Below are 19,329 nucleotides of genomic sequence, written 5' to 3' on the forward strand. Positions count from 1 at the left end.
GGCAGATTGTTTTCTCTTGTCGGTTGAGTTACAACTTGAGTGAGGAACGAATCCTTAACCATTTCTATAAGTCTGTTATTACTTATCAAGGAGGAGGAGAAAGAGGAGGAGGAGGAAGAAGAAGAAGAAGAAGAAGAAAAAAAAAAGAGGAACAAGAAGAAGAAAAAAAAGAGGAACAAGAAGAAGCAGAAAATTCATAAAAAGAGTTCTACCGCCTCCTCCTCCTTATGGTTGTTTCCATGTTTCCATGTTTCCTGCTTGATTAGGGAGTGTTCATGAACTTGTGTAATGAATAAGCTCAACACCAGGGAGAGGAGGAAGAGGAGGAGGAGAAATTGAAAGAAGAAACAAGAGAGAGAGAGAGAGAGAGAGAGAGAGAGAGAGAGAGAGAGAGAGAGAGAGAGAGAGAGAGAGAGAGAGAGAGAGAGAGAGAGAGAGAGAGAGAGAGAGAGAGAGAGAGAGAGAGAGAGAGAGAGAGAGAGGAATGACCTCTGTACCTGGAAGACTGTCTGTAATTGGAAGACTCATCATTAAAAGCTCTGCTTTCTAATGAGGATAATCGAGCTAATGAAGATACACGTACGGTACATATGTTCGATTACTGTTGCTTCTTTTTAGCGTTCTGTCCTCCTTTCATTGTTTATAGTGCCTGCAGACGATTCATTCCTCATGTTTACAAGCTACGAAGACGGAAAATAAGGAAACGGAAGGGAAATAAAAATAAAAGGATGAATAGCGAGATGAAAAAGCCAAAACAAGAAGATGAGGAAGAACTTACCAGAAAAAAACGAAAAAAAACAATGAAAAAAGGAAATACGCTTTGGAAGATAAGGAGGAGGAGAAGGAGGAAATCGAGGAGACAAAGAAGAAAGTTGAGGAAGAACAAGAAAATAAGAAAAAAAGCATCGTTGTGGAGAGTATTGCTGTGTTGAAGTCGAGCTTAAACACCGCGTAACAGCACACAGCCTTGCCCTCTCCACAGCCGCAGCACAGACACGCCGCCCCTTTGCCCAGGCCGCTGACACTCCTGACGCAGCTGCGGCTAAATACAAGCGACACCCTCCTTGCATTGAAATGGCCAGCGCTCTCCCCCACCTCCTCCTCCTCCTTCTCCTTCTACTTGCCCTCCTTCTCTTCCTCCACCACCTCCTCTTCCTCCTTGCCCTGCTTGCCACCCTCCTCCTCCTCCTCTTCCTCCTCCTCTTCAACCCTGCCCTTTGAACTCACTCTACCTCCTCTTCATTGCTCTCTTTGCACGCTCCCTTCTCGCGCTACCATTTTCCATCTCGTTTCTTTCTTTCTTCTCCCATTTCTCCATCTCCTACTATTCCTCCTCCATCTCCTCCTCCTCCTCCTCCTTCTTTTTCTCCTCCTCCAGCCCTCTAGTGAACTCTGACCCTCTCTCTCTTCCCCTCGCTTCCGCACACTCCACCACAGATTATAACTATTAGTCTCTTCATCTTGACAAGGCATTATCTCCTTTTTCACCTGCATTTCCTTCGCTTCCTCTTCTTCTCAATGTATGTCTGTGTGTGTGTGTGTGTGTGTGTGTGTGTGTGTGTGTGTGTGTGTGTGTGTACGTGTATGTATGTGGTGTGCGTGCAGGCGGGCGAGGGCAGGCCGGGGGGCTCATGGCATTGTTGGGCATTCAGTTGCGTTCTCGGCGTGTCGTGGCGAGACCCTCCTCCCGTTACTCATCCCTGCCTGTTGTTGGTCTGTTTCACTTTTCCTTGGGGGACATTATGAGTTCATTGTTTCTCATCGTGTGTCTAACGGGGCTTCTTTCTCCTTTTTTTAACATTTCAATATAAGTTGTTGTTTCTGTCTTGGATAGTTAGGTTACGTGGGGTTAGATTTACAGGAGTCGCCTTGTTTAAGCCTACTGGGCTCTTGCAGACTCTTAATTTATGTACTTATAATTTTTTGGCGCATGACGTAACTTACTCATGCATAATATATCCTATCGTTAGTGTCTAGTATCTTGTGGTCAACTCAACTCCGTCATGATACTCCTGCCGGCCTTTATTTTCTCCATAATGCTTTTTTATTTTTTATTCGTCCTCCACTGTTGTGTACCATCATATAAGACCGCCAGAACACTAATTAAAGAACATTTCTTTGGACGTATCTTTCTCTGTCACATAGAAGTATTCCTTTGTTATTCACTTAATCATGTTTACACTTACATGTGAATTTGTTACTTTTTTTTGCCCTTGAGTTGTTTCCTCTAGTGTAAAAAAAAATGCAATAAACTCGTTTTTCATCGGCAATTCGATTCTTCTGTCTTAGCACATGGTTATTAAAGTTTCAAAATTGGACGTCTTTACATCTTACTGTACATCGCAATGGTGCTGAAGCTATATTTTTGCATATTAGTGATGAGTTTTTCTTGGGTAAATAGTTTTCATTCCGTGTATGACATAAAATTCCGCATGTTGTCTCCAGTGCTGTACTATTACTGGCGCTGCCTCTCATAAGTCTGGCGGCCAGAGTTTGTGAGATACCCTTCAGTAGGCGGAACAAAGGGCGGTTGTCAGGTAAGCAAACACGCATCAGCCGGGCCATGCTCCGGAGTTTAGGCATGACAGAGGTAAATATACTAAGAATATCGTGGCATTGACAGTGCAGCTTACAGCTCCATTAACTCCAGTTTATGTAAAAATCCCAAATTAGAACTGAAAGTTACATTAGAGTGTAAAGCTATGCCATAAATAATGCCAATGAGTGTAATTGTCGACGTGGGTGCGTGTTTTTCCGGTAATTTTATATGCTACGACGTTGATGAATGCATCCCAGTGTGTTACGGAATGGCCAGTATGTGTTCTCTGCCGCATTCAGGTCAGGCCGGACATACTTGAGCACCAGGCATTCCACCGACGTGCCTGAGGCGTGTGTTGACAAGGAGCGGCGGCGGCCACGGGTCAGGGCGGCGGGATACAGGGCGGCCGTGGCCTTGGACTTGATGGGCGCCGTGTGGCCGTCTCAATGATGTAATTTTAGGGCAGGGTGGCTATGGAGACGCCTTGGCGTTTCTCTTGCCAGTCCGTCTGGAAAACAATTTCAGCTTAGGCATTTATGTAGAATTTGATTGTTCCAAAAAACAGTTTCTGCGAAGAGAGCTAGAACGTTTTAGTTTTATACCAAAACATTGTTATTCTTAAGCATTGTTGTATACCACTCAATTAAAAGTACTATATTTGTGTGTGTGTGTGTGTGTGTGTGTGTGTGTGTGTGTGTGTGTGTGTGTGTGTGTGTGTGTGTGTGTGTGTGTGTGTGTGTGTGTGTGTGTGTGTGTGTGTGTGTGTGTGTGTGTGTGTGTGTGTGTGTGTGTGTGTTTAACTTACTCACGGTCTGATCACGTGATGGACTCTTGAAGACCAATCGATACCCTCCCAGAGAGCTTTGATCTCATTTAACTGACCTTTGAGTATACGTGGGACCTCGCCTACCAGTCCCTTCATCTCCCTTCCTCCGGAGGGGACAGCAGCCAATCCTTGTCAGCAGAAGCAGCTTTCGACCTGAGAAAGGCTCGAACCTCGATATACTGTGATGGCAGAATGAGAATTTAACCACAACACCAAGGGAGCTTTTTTTTTTTTATGTGTGTGTGTGTGTGTGTGTGTGTGTGTGTGTGTGTGTAACTGCGGGCATGTGCGTGCGTGCGTGTGGGTGTTATCATCATGTCACAAGAGGTACGCGAGAGACCACTTAGCAGGTAACGCCTCTCGTCATAATTGCTTCGTAACCGTTATCAACAGCAATTATGAGCTAATTACTCGTCGTCCAGCCCCGGCGCAGAGATACCATCGCCTGTGCCCATGACCGACTGCGCCCCCGACAGGCCTACTGGAAACAATTTGTCCAGGTATTTGGTGGTCACAGCGGGGCGCCTCAGCTGTGAGATATTATGGGCCTCGCCGCCCCTCCCTGGCACCCCAACACATGTATGGGGCAGGTGACGCGCCGCCCCGCCCCGCCCGTGCCTCAGGAGTCCAGAAAATCAGTGTTAATTTTTTCGTACTGCGACCGCGTTTTATTTCAAGTGTCATCTTCCTGACCAATTTGAAAGCCTCCCGAAAATGCCAGGAGCTGTGTGCTTCCCGCCATTTGGTGTTAAGTTGTCTGTACGTAGAAGTGACGATCTGATGCGTATAGTCTGTCGCTACGCAGTGCTGGGGCGTCGTGTGCGTTCAGTGGAGTCTTGCAGTGGGATATGTTTGCCAATTTGTACGCACCAGACCAATTAGCTCTCAAAAGAAAAGACATTACACTGGAAAGTTGAATTTTTTATTAAGTATGATAATGAAATAATATTAAAACGAAATATGTAAACTTTATCAGGACTATATCAATGTTCCTATGCATTGGTTAAAATCACAACAGTAACATCGGTTTCTGATATGACCTACGTGGAAGGAGGCGGACGATAATAAAGCGTATAGGTGGACAGCTGCCTCCACACCAAGGCTCCGTGGTTTGCTAGGCCCTTTTTTCTGCCCAGGCGATGCGATGATGGCTTCAAATAAGTTAAGGAAGTTGTAGCTTCAGGCAGCGGAGGGCGTCCGTACCCCTGGCTTCCTAGAGGTGTGCCTACCTGGAAATGTACGGAAAACATTTTACCTGAGCATGCCTTTCCTGAAGCCCTAGCGTGGCATAACAAGGACTAGATTTCTTGGATAACAGTGGTTTCATGTTTATTTGTTTATTTTTTTTTTTACGTGATCGCTACGGCTTCTCGACCATCACTCTCACTTCACCACCTTCCACCGATCCATCCATCCCTCCACCAACAACCTCCACCCTACGTTTATTTACATCTTCCACTATCAGTCTCTCCCTTCCTCCATCCCTTCACCAACGTCTACCCGTCCACAACATCCACTTCCTCCCACTAATAACTTCCACCCATCGTCCACCCAAAGCTCCACCCTCCCTCCGACACCAACTCTCGCCCTACCCCGCCGACCCTTCCTCCCCCCCCCCCCCCGGCACCGCTCCGCCCTGCCCCGCTCTACACCCGCCCCGCCCCTTATGCCAGGCCATCCCGGGACGGAGAACAAACAAACGAGGCGCCCTGTGACTAGGATTGCCCAAAATAGGAGAAATGAAATTCATTAAAAATTCATGGAGGATCGCGAAGAATGAGTTTTGTGGTAGTACACGATGATAGGATGCTCTCTCTCTCTCTTTCTCTCTCTCTCTCTCTCTCTCTCTCTCTCTCTCTCTCTCTCTCTCTCTCTCTCTCTCTCTCTCTCTCTCTCTCTCTCTCTCTCTCTCTCTCTCTCTCTCTCTCTCTCCACAGTAAGTTACTAAGTTAAAGATACACTGATACTTTTGTTCATTTAGTCTTAAGATGCACTGACGAGCTGACAATCTCATATCCCTGCGGTGCGCGGCTCACGTCACACCCGGGAGGCTGAAGACAACACCCAGCAAGAGTATTTACACTTCTCGTACATATCATTATGCTCTGAAGTTGATTTTCACCGCCGCGAGAGCACGTATTCCGGGATTAATTCACACATCTCGGTACAGATCAGGCATAAATGGCTACATAGAAGTAAGGTATATTTGGGGACATCCGGATAGCTGAGCGTGGCCTCGGTATACATATCCGTCGCATTGGTCCTTGAGCCTGTAGTGGCTACGAACCCATCACCGCGGGACACGAGCCAGCGTGACATCCGAGGTATCTCAGTTTGCCTTCCCCAGGTTTCCCCAGGTGCCCATTGATCAACCATCCCGAAAGGTGGAATGAACAGCTGGGTGAGTTGCACGCCGACCGGCCACGGCAGGATTCGAAACTTGATAATTCCTGTATCCCTTTTTCCTGCATCTTAATCTTACCTGGAACTGCAAGTTATTTTGTTACTTTTTTGCAATCGTTGGGCCTTAAAGTCAAGATTCTGGCTATGCAGCAGGTTTCAATTCACCTTACTTTTCTTCGTAAATTCGACAGCAAATCAATTAAAAATAGAGCCATTTTAAGAGGAAAACACTTTACAACACTGCCAAAAGTATGTCATTACTGGTGTCAAAAATATCAAGTGGCATAAACTACTGTTAAAGAAACGCGGAATGTAGATATCAGTTTCAAAGTTGGACAGGAAGTGTTTACAATCACTGGCGGTGAGCTGCCCTGCACGGCGACGAGGGACATCACGCGTACGAAGGCTCACTGAAAATATCAAGGCTAGTTAGGAGGAACGCTGTTCAGTGAGCTAACAAGTGTGTCACACGAGGCACGTTCTGTGAGTATTCGGCTGGAATTACTTAAAACTACGTGAGAAATGAACTAGAAGGATTGTCAAGAGTGAGGGCTGACGCAGCGCATCCAAGGCGTCGCCCTACCACTCTGCTATACTTGATGGCGGCCATTTATTTATGGAAATAGCAATTGAGGTAATACAGTGTTTTCAGAGGCATTGTGATGACATTAATATTAGGGAACAAAAGTATTGTAGGAACTCGGCCCCAGAAAGTAATACAAAACACGAGTATACCGCCGCTAGCAGACAGCTGAGGTGGCGCGTTTACACTTGACCGACTCCTCTGTTATGCTAATCGTGGCGGAGATTCCCTTCTCCCTCGGCGATACACGCAGGGATGGCGCAACACCCCCGGCAATCAAAGAGCTTCACGGCCGCTAAGTATAGGGCAAACTTCCCTGGTCATTAAGTCCAACCCTCCACTCGCCGGCAGCCTCGGGGCGGTCATTTGTCCTGCATCCTAATACCCATGATCGGGCACCGCAGCCCCTCCATGCGGCCCCGGTGAGCCTGGGCCACCCCGGGCCCTGGAGAGGAAAGACTGGCACACGTGCTTTGTAGTCCTTTAAAGCTGAGATATTTTTTTAAAGAAAACAATAGTGTTTACTATTTTTCTCGAGAAGCAGCACAAATAGTATGCAGTGTAGTCCGTCTCTTACTTTTGAACTGGCTAAAGAATGAAACCGACTTAGTTATGCAGCGTGCGTGTATGATGTATCCCTCAATCTTCGCCGTAATGGTGAGTTGCTACGTGCTCGACGTCGATATTCCGAAACAGGCAATGTGGAGGTTGGGATGACGGTAGCAATGCGCCAGACGATGACGAGTTATGTCAGTGTCTGCATACTTGTTTTAGTCATGGGTGTATCGGGACGCAAGGCTGGTCTGGGGAAGTACATGGTAGCCCATACATGGTTTGAAAAGGTTCGGACAATGACATAGTGCGTAGAGTCGTGTGGCGTAAGTTCGTGTGTGGTGGCGCTTCACATCATGATGCATTGCAGGTCGTCCCTGCACTAACGTATACTTAATCTGCCTCCCCCTCACCCCATCTTTCCTTTCCCCCAGGACGGTGTCGTCAGCGGGGGTCCTGGGCGCCCACCTGCTGTGCTTGCGGGTGCCCGGCCTCACGCCCCGCCAGAGCCGCATCTGTACGCGGGCGCCTGACGCCATAGTGGCCATCAGTGAAGGTGCGAGGGCGGGCCTGCGAGTGCCAGCGGCAGTTCCAGCATCATCGGTGGAACTGCTCCCTCGCGTCTACCAGCAGCAGCGCGTTCGGCCACATCGTTCTTGTGGGTCAGTTAATATTGGCTGGCGAGGTTTCATCCATGCTTTTCTAAACTACACATTTCAGACATTGATTGATATTATGCAGCTTGTATGGCACTTACTAACACAAAGATGGAAGCGAGCACCGTGACAGTAACACCCTCGTTCTCACTCGTCAGGATGTTACTTGTACTTCCGTCGCTCAGGATCATATGTAATAATCATAATATAAGAGTAAGGCGATATAGTCATTCATGTTTCTGGGCTTCTAAAACTCCAGATGAACCTCTTAAAGTAGCCCGAGCTGCACGTACTGCATTGCATCCCTGACCATTAGGCTGTCGTGGAGGGGAAGGTATATGTAACCTTTCTCCGCACTTGAGCATGGGATTAACCCTTGCGACATATCAGCAAGCCATCCCCGCTCCCAGAGGCTCTCAGCGACCGTGTCCCCATTATTCTCCCGCCGCCGGGCAAGGGTGAGCACACAGCGCCCCACAAGGGTTGCTTCGTCCCCTCAACACGTGCGCACCGTTCCTTTTCACGTCTCTTTCACTGCTCCCTGCCTGAGCCCCTGCTCCCCCTACTTATCTCCTTCTTTGCCCTCAGCTCTATTTGTTTACGCAATAGCATGTAATCCTCGTTTTGTACCGATTGTCATTTTTGTTCTCTAAAACCCAATTCAAAGGTCCATTAGCCTGTTAAGATCCCCCCAGGACATGGTCAGCTTTGCCATATTTCTTCACCGAACAACACTCTTCTCGTAAACCTTCCTACAAGATGAGCAGGATTCTTATGAGTGTTTACCAACTACGTGTCCGTGTTCATGTAACTTTCAACTTGCTCAAAACTCCTCTCGAAGATGATCTGCAGACCGATTTACTGCATGACATGTTCACTATTCAGGGACTGGCCTGCACCCCCTCGTTGTGAAAGCGTTGTGGACAGTCAATGAAGAAAGTCTTTTGTGCCACCAGTCTTAACAATCAGTTACGGTACATTCTCCTGGATGATCCTTTTCTAACGGAGGGAATCTGGCACAAAAGCCACCAATGAGGCTCGCTGCCCGCGGACATTATCTTACAAAAACCAAGGGGAGTGAGTTGAGCAGGGCAGGATGGGGCCCCGGACTGAACCAGATCATTTGTCGCATCACGAAGCCTGTATGGCCGGGGACAAGAAAACACCCGCCCTGCCATCCGCCCGGTGGCGTAGTTTGTGCTGGGGGCGCAGCTCCTCTTTCAGTGGCAGATGCACATTAACTGGACACATTATTTATGAATGCTAAAGTTCATGTATGTTTTCACATTATCAGACAACTTTTACAGCATTCGTAAGATGCAAAATATATAAATGCTGGGTCTTTCTGAGTTCACTCTCGACTTCCGCCAGCGCTGGCCAAACCCATCTCTGAGGGGAGGGGAGGGAGCCAGTGTGTGGTCAGCGTGTCCATCATTGCACCGAAAGTAAAATTTATTAGTAACAAATGTCATGCCTTGAAGGAGCTAGTTGGGTGAGCATCAAAAGTGGCCGCCCGTCAACCTAACTAAAGAAAATAATAGAAAAAAACGCATAATCATCTTCACCTATAGTAACGTGTGTGTGTGTGTGTGTGTGTGTGCCAGATGGGCTGCCCCCCACGCGGCCAAATGCCAACTCGAGAAACCGGAAAGTAAATGCGGATGAAAAGAAATCCTCTTACTAAATATTCAAACCAGTGTTCCGAAGTTTTGAGAGACTTCAGCTCTACGAAACTAAAAAAAAAAAAAAAAAAGTGTTTCAACTGTAAACTGATATGTATGACGATAAGCAAACTATATATATATATATATATATATATATATATATATATATATATATATATATATATATATATATATATATATATATATATATATATATATATATATATATATATATATATATATATATATATGTATATATATATATATATATATATATATATATATATATATATATATATATATATATATATATATATATATATATATATATATATATATATATATATATATAGATTTTTTTTTTTTTTTCATGATCACTAATTAGATATATTCATAAGTTACCGCATATAATTCTAATATGTTTATTGAAAATGTACATTATTAATACTGAATGGACATAACCGTTTTACAGACTAAGTAAAAACAATACAATTGTGGAATGTATTGATAATCTTTACTCACGATATTTTATTTTATATGATTTTTTTTTTCATGTTAAACAAGCGAAAGGCAAAGAAACACAAGAGCAACAGGGTTGAACTGGTAGCGACGATAAATCACTGGCCCTGGTGTGAGGAGTCGCTGCGCGGGGAAGTACTGCACTCCTTGCCGTGTAATTTACCCGCGGCCTGATCACGAGCTAGACTCGCAAGCGCCAGCAAGTACCCTCCCGACCAGAGCAAGGCTCATTAGTCGATCTCTGAGTACTGGTGGGACCTTCACACACCACACATCGGATCCCCTTTGCTCAACGGAGGATAGTAATTACTCTTCGTCAGTGGAAAAATCCCGTTTTGAGCGGGGCTAAACCGCCTTCTGCCGGGCCACGAAGCCAGGCAGCACACAGCTTTATCACTAAGCTACCGAAGCGGTGTGTGTGTGTGTGTGTGTGTGTGTGTTTATGTGTGAGAGAGAGAGAGAGAGAGAGAGAGAGAGAGAGAGAGAGAGAGAGAGAGAGAGAGAGAGAGAGAGAGAGAGAGAGAGAGAGAACCAGACTGATTAATGAACAAGGAAGTAAACGGAAACGCAGTCAGGCAAAACAGAGAGAGAGAGAGAGAGAGAGAGAGAGAGAGAGAGAGAGAGAGAGAGAGAGAGAGAGAGAGAGAGAGCGGATGGGGGGCTCTTTTTCTTGTTTGTCCGCCAGCCTATTCTTGTCTCTTCGTATGACTACGTCGAGATAACTGCCTCTTTGCCTGTCTGCGTCTCCGTCTATTTCCTTGTTCATTAATTAGTCTGGTTCTCTCTCTCTCTCTCTCTCTCTCTCTCTCTCTCTCTCTCTCTCTCTCTCAGGAGTCTCTCCAGGCCAACATCGTCGCCCTCCTGCAATTGACGCCTCATCACCCTCCTCACCTGCACTCGATGCCCAGCCACCTTCTTTACACCTTCTTGGTCGGTGACTCTATGATTCGCCATCAGGTGGTTGAATTCTGTGGCAGAGTCCCCGTCGTAGGCGTAACTACTGTTATCCTGGAGCTGGTGTTGACGACATCACAGCTGCACTGGACGAGGTCTCCGCTGTGGCCTCTAATGACTCTCTCTTTGTTCTCCTCATCCAGCAGTATAAGACTAAATCCCTAATATTATTTTGATTTCAGGAATTCTACCACGGACATGGGATGAGGGCGACTTCTACAGTAAGGCCTTCAGCCTCAACAACCGCCTGCAGACTCTCTGCGGAGAGCTTGACGTCGAATTCTTTAACGCCTGGAACGATTTCTACGGCCAGAGTAGACTTTTCAAAGGGACGGCATACACCTGTCCCCCATCAGGGCAGCCAGATTTGGAAGGCTCCTCAACAACGCCGTACGTAACGCCCGAACAACAAAAACGACTCTCAGCCACGTCCTTCCATCCCGCCCGTGTAAATAGACACCTCACACCGCAACAGACTCGTAACATTGAACCCTCCAGTACCTCTATTACCAAGCTTCAAGATAACCTAAGAGTCCTTAGTTTCAATGCGCGTAGCCTAAGAAACAAATTTGATGAACTGCGATGTCTTGCTCTGACAGAAAACTTTGACGTAATTGCTATAACCGAAACATTTATCGACACCACTAATATTGATTTAAGTTCCGAATATAACATAGATGGCTACAGATTCTTCAACAATGATCGTGTAAACCGTAGAGGGGTGGTGTCGCCCTTTTGTCAAAAGCTACTTGCAACCTACTGACAAAACACCAAGAAACAGTAACGTTGAACATTTGTGCGTGCGAGTAAACATTGCAAAAGTCAATTTAAATATATCTGTCACTTACAGGCCTCCGGGGCAATCACTTGATGGCGATCTTGAAATGTACAGCGTCTTAAGGCAGTCACTTAATAACAGCGACTCACTGATACTAGGAGACTTTAACCTCCCCATATCGACTGGGCGACACTGTCGGGTACAGAAGGTGAGTCCCATAGAATGATCGAATTTCTAGAGGAAAATTATCTAAGCCAAATGGTTTCTGAACCAACTCGACAAAATAACATACTTGACCTTGTTATAGCGACCCAAGATAACCTAGTCAGTAATGTCACGGTAGGAGAACACCTCGGTTCCTGCGATCATAAACTAGTGCGCGTTGACATTAGAGCTCAAACATCGGTGACTGAAAATAAAGTTAAGGTGCCCAATTTCAAGAGCCAACTTCGTAGAAATCCGACGAAAACTAATAGATATGCAACTATCAGATGACGGCAATGCAGAGGACGCCTGGCTAAACTTTAAAAATCACTTACTCACTCAGCAGGACACATTTGTCCCCTTGTGCGAGAAGCGAATTAACACTAATAAAAGTCCACCTTGGTTTAATAGCGAAATTAAACACTCAGTCAAGGAGAGAAAATTGTCTTACAGGTTAAAGAAAGACCAAAGCACGCCCGAAAACATTAGACTTTACAATGATGCAAGGCGACGAGTAAAAAGATTAGTGCATCAGGCAAAGCGTAGATATGAAGAAAATATTGCAGCCAACTGTAAAATAATCCGAAATCCTTCTTCAGTTACATAAACAACAGAAAGGCGATCAGAAGTGGAATTGGACCTTTAATAAACAGCGACGGTGCACTAGTGACTGACAGCCAACACGTTGCAAACCTATTAAATAATTACTTTTCCTCGGTGTTTAATAATAACAGTCCTCACCACCACCACCAACACCAGTACTAATGTAAATCCCGAGCATGCATTGTCTAACTTTGAAATAAAACCCGATGAAGTCCTTAAAGCCCTCAAATCACTTAAAACAAATAAAAGTCCTGGACCTGATAAAGTATATCCAACTCTGCTGAAAGAAACAAAGAGCGAAATACTCTCCTCCCTCACAACCGTATTCAATATGTCCTTGCGACAAGGCATTGTCCCTTCAGATTGGAAAAAGGCTAACGTGACACCGATTTTAAGAAAGGAGACAAAAAGTACCAGGTAATTACAGGCCCATTAGTCTAACTTCGGTTGTAGGTAAGCTACTTGAGGGCATAATTAGAGACAAAATTGTGAGTTACCTTGAAAGCCACTCATTAATTGGGGACTCACAACATGGCTTCCGAAACAAAAGATCCTGCCTATCAAATCTATTAACCTTTTATAACGACCTCTTCACTGTTTATGACGTAACCAAATCACTGGACGTAGTCTATCTTGATTTCAGAAAGCGTTTGATAAAGTCCCGCATCATAAATTACTTTACAAATTAAAACAAATAGGTATTGACGGTCAGGTAAACCAATGGATCGCGAATTGGTTGAGCAACAGACAACAAAGAGTAGTGATTGACGGATTTAACTCAGAGTGGGCGCCTGTCACTAGTGGCGTCCCTCAGGGCTCGGTTCTTGGCCCAGTGCTCTTCATTATTTACATCAACGACGTGGATGTTGGACTCAATAACCGCATTAGTAAATTTGCAGACGACACAAAGATTGGTAACTCGGTTCTCACTGACGAAGACAGGCAAAGCCTCCAAGAGGATTTGCACAAAATTTCAGCTTGGTCGGATAGATGGGAGATGCCCTTTAACGTAGACAAGTGCCAGGTCCTTCAAGTTGGAACGAGGAATAAAAGTTTGATTACGAAATGCGCGGCGTTAAACTCAAAAGCGTTCAATGCGTCAAGGACTTGGGGGTCAAAATCGCGTCAAACCTCAAATTCTCACAGCAATGCATCGATGCAGCAAATAAAGCGAACAGAATGTTGGGCTTCATTAAAAGAAACTTTTATTTAAGAATAAAGATGTAATACTCCCGCTCTACAACAGTTTAGTCAGACCCCACTTGGAATATGCGGTACAGTTTTGGTCTCCCCACCATGCAAAGGATATTGCTAAATTAGAAGGTGTTCAGCGTCGGGCAACGAAAATTATCCCTTCCTTGCGCAACAAATCCTACGAAGAAAGGCTTTCTACCCTTAACATGTTCTCTCTTGAGAAACGTCGCCTCCGAGGAAAACTGATCGAATGTTTTAAAATACTTAATGGTTTCACGAATGTAGACAGATCAACATTGTTTATGATCGATGACACTTTGCGCACGAGGAACAATGGCGTAAAACTCAGATGTAGACAAGTAAATTCAGACTGCACCAAATTTTTCTTCACCAACGTTGTAGTGCGAGAATGGAATAAGCTCCCATCATCAGTGGTCCAGTGTAACACGATTGACTCCTTCAAAAATAAGCTCGACCGTCACTTCCTTCAACTTAATATCAACTAGAGTAGAAATGCAACGTTTTGGAGTCTTCTGATTAATGTAAAATCACTTAGGTTTAAGGACAGACCACCAAGTCTGGACCATGGGGTCTGTGTGGTCTGATTTTCTATGTAAATCTATGTAAATCTCTCTCTCTCTTAGAACAAAGAGCGAAATACTCTCCTCCCTCACTACCGTATTCAATATGTCCTTGCGACAAGGCATCGTCCCTTCAGATTGGAAAAAGGCTAACGTGACACCGATTTTTAAGAAAGGAGACAAAAAAATACCAGGTAACTACCGACCCATTAGTCTAACTTCAATTGTAGGTAAGCTACTCGAGAGCATAATTAGAGACAAAATTGTGAGTTACCTCGAAAGCCACTCATTAATTGGGGATTCACAACATGGCTTCCGTAACAAAAGATCCTGCCTGTCAAACCTACTGACCTTTTATAACGATCTCTTCTCAATTTATGACGTAACCAAATCAGTGGACGTAGTCTATCTTGATTTCCAGAAAGCGTTTGATAAAGTCCCACATCATAAATTACTTTATAAATTAAAGCAAATAGGCATTGACGGTCAAGTAAACCAATGGATCGCGAAGTGGTTGAGCAACAGACAACAAAGAGTTATGATTGACGGATTTAACTCAGAGTGGGCGCCGGTCAATAGTGGCGTCCCTCAGGGCTCGGTTCTTGGCCCAGTGCTCTTCATTATTTACATCAACGACGTGGATGTTGGACTCAATAATCGCATAAGTAAATTTGCAGACGACACAAAGATTGGTAAATCGGTTCTCACTGACGAAGACAGGCAAAGCCTCCAAGAGGATTTGCACAAAATTTCAGCTTGGTCGGATAAATGGGAGATCCCCTTTAACGTAGACAAGTGCCAGGTCCTTCAAGTTGGAACAAAAAATAAGAAGTTCGATTACGATGTACGCGGCGTTAAACTCACAAGCGTTCAATGCGTTAAGGACCTGGGGATTAAAATCGCGTCAAACCTCAAATTCTCACATCAATGCATCGATGCAGCAAATAAAGCGAACAGAATGTTGGGCTTCATTAAAAGAAACTTTTTATTCAAGAATAAAGATGTAATACTTCCGCTCTACAATAATTTAGTCAGACCCCACTTGGAATATGCGGTACAGTTTTGGTCTCCCCACCATGCAAAGGACATTGCTAAACTAGAAGGTGTTCAGCAACAAAAATGATCCCTTCCTTGCGCAACAAATCCTACGAAGAAAGGCTTTCCACCCTTAACATGTTCTCTCTTGAGAAACGTCGCCTCCGAGGAAAACTGATCGAATATTTTAAAATACTTAATGGTTTCACGAATGTAGACAGAACAAAATTGATTATGATCGATGACACTTTGCGAACGAGGAACAATGGCACAAAACTCAAATGTAGATAAGTAAATTCAGACTGCACCAAATTTTTCTTCACCAACGTTGTAGTGCGAGAATGGAATAAGCTCCCACCATCAGTGGTCCAGTGTAACACGATTGACTCCTTTAAAAACAAGCTCGACCGTCACTTCCTTGAGCTTAATATTAACTAGAGTAGAAAAGCAACGTTTTGGAGCCATCTGATTGATGTAAAATCACTTAGGTTTAAGGACAGACCACCTAGTCTGGACCATGGGGTCTGTGTGGTCTGATTTTCTATGTAAATCTATGTAAATCTCTCTCTCTCTCTCTCTCTCTCTCTCTCTCTCTCTCTCTCTCTCTCTCTCTCTCTCTCTCTCTCTCTCTCACACACACACACACACACACACACACACACACACACACACACACACACACACGTCACAATATTGTATCTCGCACGCTTATCTCCTTCGTTAACTTTGTACAAATACATTCCGCAGTTTTCGTTTTACCCGCAGGACACTTCTGCACAAATTTCAACTTCTTCCCATTGGCAGGCCACTCTTGCCGCTGTCGAGCTTTTTATTCAGCACAAGTCCACACACGGCCCAGCTTAGTACACGTAAACCAACGTAAAGAGGTTTAGAGTGATGTTAATATTCATATACTGACTCAGTCTGAAAGTTGTTTGTCCGTCTGTTTTTTTTTTACTTCAGAACTTTTGGCACGTTAACGCAGCCATACTGAAGCACATTTTAAGACCTTGCCAATTGGATGTGGACGCGATTAATTTTAGTTAGGCTTATTTAAAATAAACATGCATGTAAGCTTGCAATATATTACGTTAGTCGTGTTTGACTTTCTTTTATACAGATGGATGTAAACAGTGCTTGGACTAAATATATCAGTGATGGATACACACTGGCTTCCAACAGCTAAAATAGGTTAGTTATGTCTTGAGAAAAAAATATTTTAAAGGTATTTTCAATGCAAAATGCAATACTGAAAAGTATATCAAATGCACTGTTTTCAAATTCGACACAGAAGAAAACGCAACTTGTGAAATAATTACGATGGTGTCTTTTATTCAGATCCGTTTCAAAACGTAGGAAAACATAAGGATAAACATTCAGAAAAAAACATCATGATGTACTTACACACACACACACACACACACACACACACACACACACACACACACACACACACACACCTATTTATGAGATTCAGAAGATAAGGTTAGTTTTATGGTTTCTGCACCTGCAAGGGGAGGGAGGTGGTTTTCCTTAAGAGCGCAACTTTGGGCAGAACTCATTTTTATCCCAACAATGAGAATTGCACGCATCTCTCCAAGACCACTGATGACGGCTTTTAGTTTGAAATGTCTATCACGCATTTTTATCGACCATTCCTTCTGTGTAGTTAAATAACTGTTCGCCTTGACACGAATCCAAGAATCTTTTAATATTTGTCTCTACAGCAGCATTAATTTTCCGGTTTCTGAACACGACAGCGCAGAGAAATCAAGGAGTGTGCGTGCGTTAAACGCCTCCTCAAAAGGCATAATAATTCCTCCCGCCTGTGTGTGCGTGGGTGGAATAGGCGCACCTAACAATACCATAGCCGATCCAGGATTCAGGACGTTTCCTAAGTTAAAGAAGGTAATGTTATACTTGTATTTCGTAAAGAATCCTTATAACCAAAAACTAGCTAAGATTATGAGTATTCTTTTTTTAACACAACTTTCAATAAACAACAGAACAATAATATGAAAATACGTATAGCTAGCGTTGCCAGATTGTCGTACTCAGAGCATAGTATTTAACGGTGTTTGACGCCTAACTATTGCCAATAAACATCAGGGCCCATATCCACGAAAGTGTCTAAGGCCGATGCTACTTAAGCACAAAATCATACATAGCTTATGGTCAACGAGTTAGGGCCGTCGTAACTTATCGTGCTTAGACCATTCTCTGTTGATGTCGCTCGTCTCGCTAGAACGCACAGCGAGCAAAATTTCGACATGAATCATGTTAAATAAAACATAGTTATACTTACATTTTCTTTGTTTTTTATTTTAATAATTTTACAATACAATTTTTGACCAAATAACACGGAGTGAATGACAGTATTTCTTGGAAAAGAAAAATATTAAAATACATTCCCGTTGGAAACGAGAATTTGTGTAAACAAACAGTCACCAGCTCAGTCACCCTGTACAACCTGCCTTCGGCGTTGTGTGTTCCAACTCTACCAGATCTCCTCCTGTCCTACAATACCAGGTAAGGCTTGAAGGTATTAAAAATATTGCTTAATGGTATTTTATAGGAAAACTTGAAAAGATCATTCCAGTATAAGTTAGTCAATTCGTTCACATGGTGGAGTCAGTTTGCTCACTCGGTTGAGTCACTTCACCCTTTCTCGATTAATTCCTTTGGTTTTTGTTAAGTTACGGTAATATGCCCTAAGACGAAAAAGAAGTGCACCACTTGAAATAAGACATGTTTTTCAGACACTTCTTCTATACCCTTTTTTGTGCAAATGACTCCACGTGTTCAGCGGGCTACCAACGGTTACGAGTGCGTGATTGTGAGGTTGAAGATGGGGTTTGAGTTTAGCTACAATACTTAAAGAAGGTGATATTTAGCAATAAGAAATGCACAAATGGTTGTATTTTAACAGAAATAACACTCTTGGGGAAATTCCCTAGGGTGCTGTTTCTAAGTCGTTGCACAAGACAACAGTCACATTTCTGTGTTGTGTGCATAACAGTACAACCATTAGTGCTTCTATTGCTATCTGCACATATGATGTATATGTTAATATTTACCATTGGTTAAATTTAACATATGTGCGAATGATACTTAACCTAACTAACCTAACCTAGACCTTAGCCTAACCTAACCTAACCTATAGTGACATGCATTTCTTAAGAGTATTCGCTGCAATATGTTTTACTTTTATAAATCAAATAACGTTTTACCACATGATTTATGTAGTCAATACTACTTGCAGGCAAAAGAACTCATGAGTGTGGGTGAAATGACTTACCTTTTTTTGGGCAAACTGACATGTGGGCGAAATTACTGTAATCCATCTAACCTACATCATCATGTGGATCTGCTCATTCTGGCTATCTTTAATTATATATATATATATATGTATATATTTTATATATATATATCTATTTTATATATATATATATATATATATATATATATATATATATATATATATATATATATATATATATATATATATATATATATATATATATATATATGGTAAAGGTTCAGCAGAGCTACAGCGCCTTAATTTGGCTCTGATTTCTTCCACTCCGTACAAATTTTATGAATATTTAAATCCTTGCAGTTGTCCAACGATGGAAGCCACTCCACCCAGTAAACGGAATAGGAAGGCAAACTGGGGGGAGAAAGAAACTTTCCGCCTGGCAGATTTGTACATGGATGAGGTACAAACCTTGAAGTCCAGCTTCAAGATGCCGGGAGTTTCTAACAGGAAGAAACATGAGATATGGGAACAAATAGCCGAGGAGTTGAATAACTCATTCAACAACTACAGGACCTCGGCTGAAGTGAAGAAACGCTGGTTCTTCATAAGTTCCCGGTCTCGGCAAAAAATCCAGCGATTCCGTGAGGAACGGAATAGGACAGGTGAGTTAATTTTCTAATTTTTGTTTAAATCTTATCTAACGGTGTTATACACTTAACAGACCGAACTTAAAATGGTACACCTCCATATCGAGAAGTTAACTGAGTTCACGGAATTGCATTTTTTTCTCATTCATCCATTAACTTATTACATTTTTTATCTCAGCTGAAAACTATAGATTTTCAGGACGTACCTGTCCCTCTACAACCTTTGTATTCAGAGAAATGCAGTATACATTACCATGTGTCCATTTTTTAGGTGGTGGTCCTCCTCCCCCTCCACTGGATCCCATTGACGAACTAATTGAGGATATTTTGGG

The 19,329-nt window shown here is 43.5% G+C and overlaps 1 long non-coding RNA gene across 1 annotated transcript; it reads left to right on the forward strand.

Annotated features, from left to right (window-relative positions):
* Positions 1–17,177: 17,177 nt before the first annotated feature.
* LOC126992351 (uncharacterized) lies at positions 17,178–19,324 on the forward strand. Its single transcript, XR_007746494.1, has 3 exons — positions 17,178–17,620; positions 18,711–19,012; positions 19,269–19,324. It is a non-coding gene; the product is annotated as an uncharacterized LOC126992351 (long non-coding RNA).
* The last annotated feature ends 5 nt before the right edge of the window (positions 19,325–19,329 follow it).

This window comes from Eriocheir sinensis, unplaced genomic scaffold (assembly GCF_024679095.1).
Source record: "Eriocheir sinensis breed Jianghai 21 unplaced genomic scaffold, ASM2467909v1 Scaffold45, whole genome shotgun sequence".
NCBI lineage: Eukaryota > Metazoa > Arthropoda > Malacostraca > Decapoda > Varunidae > Eriocheir > Eriocheir sinensis.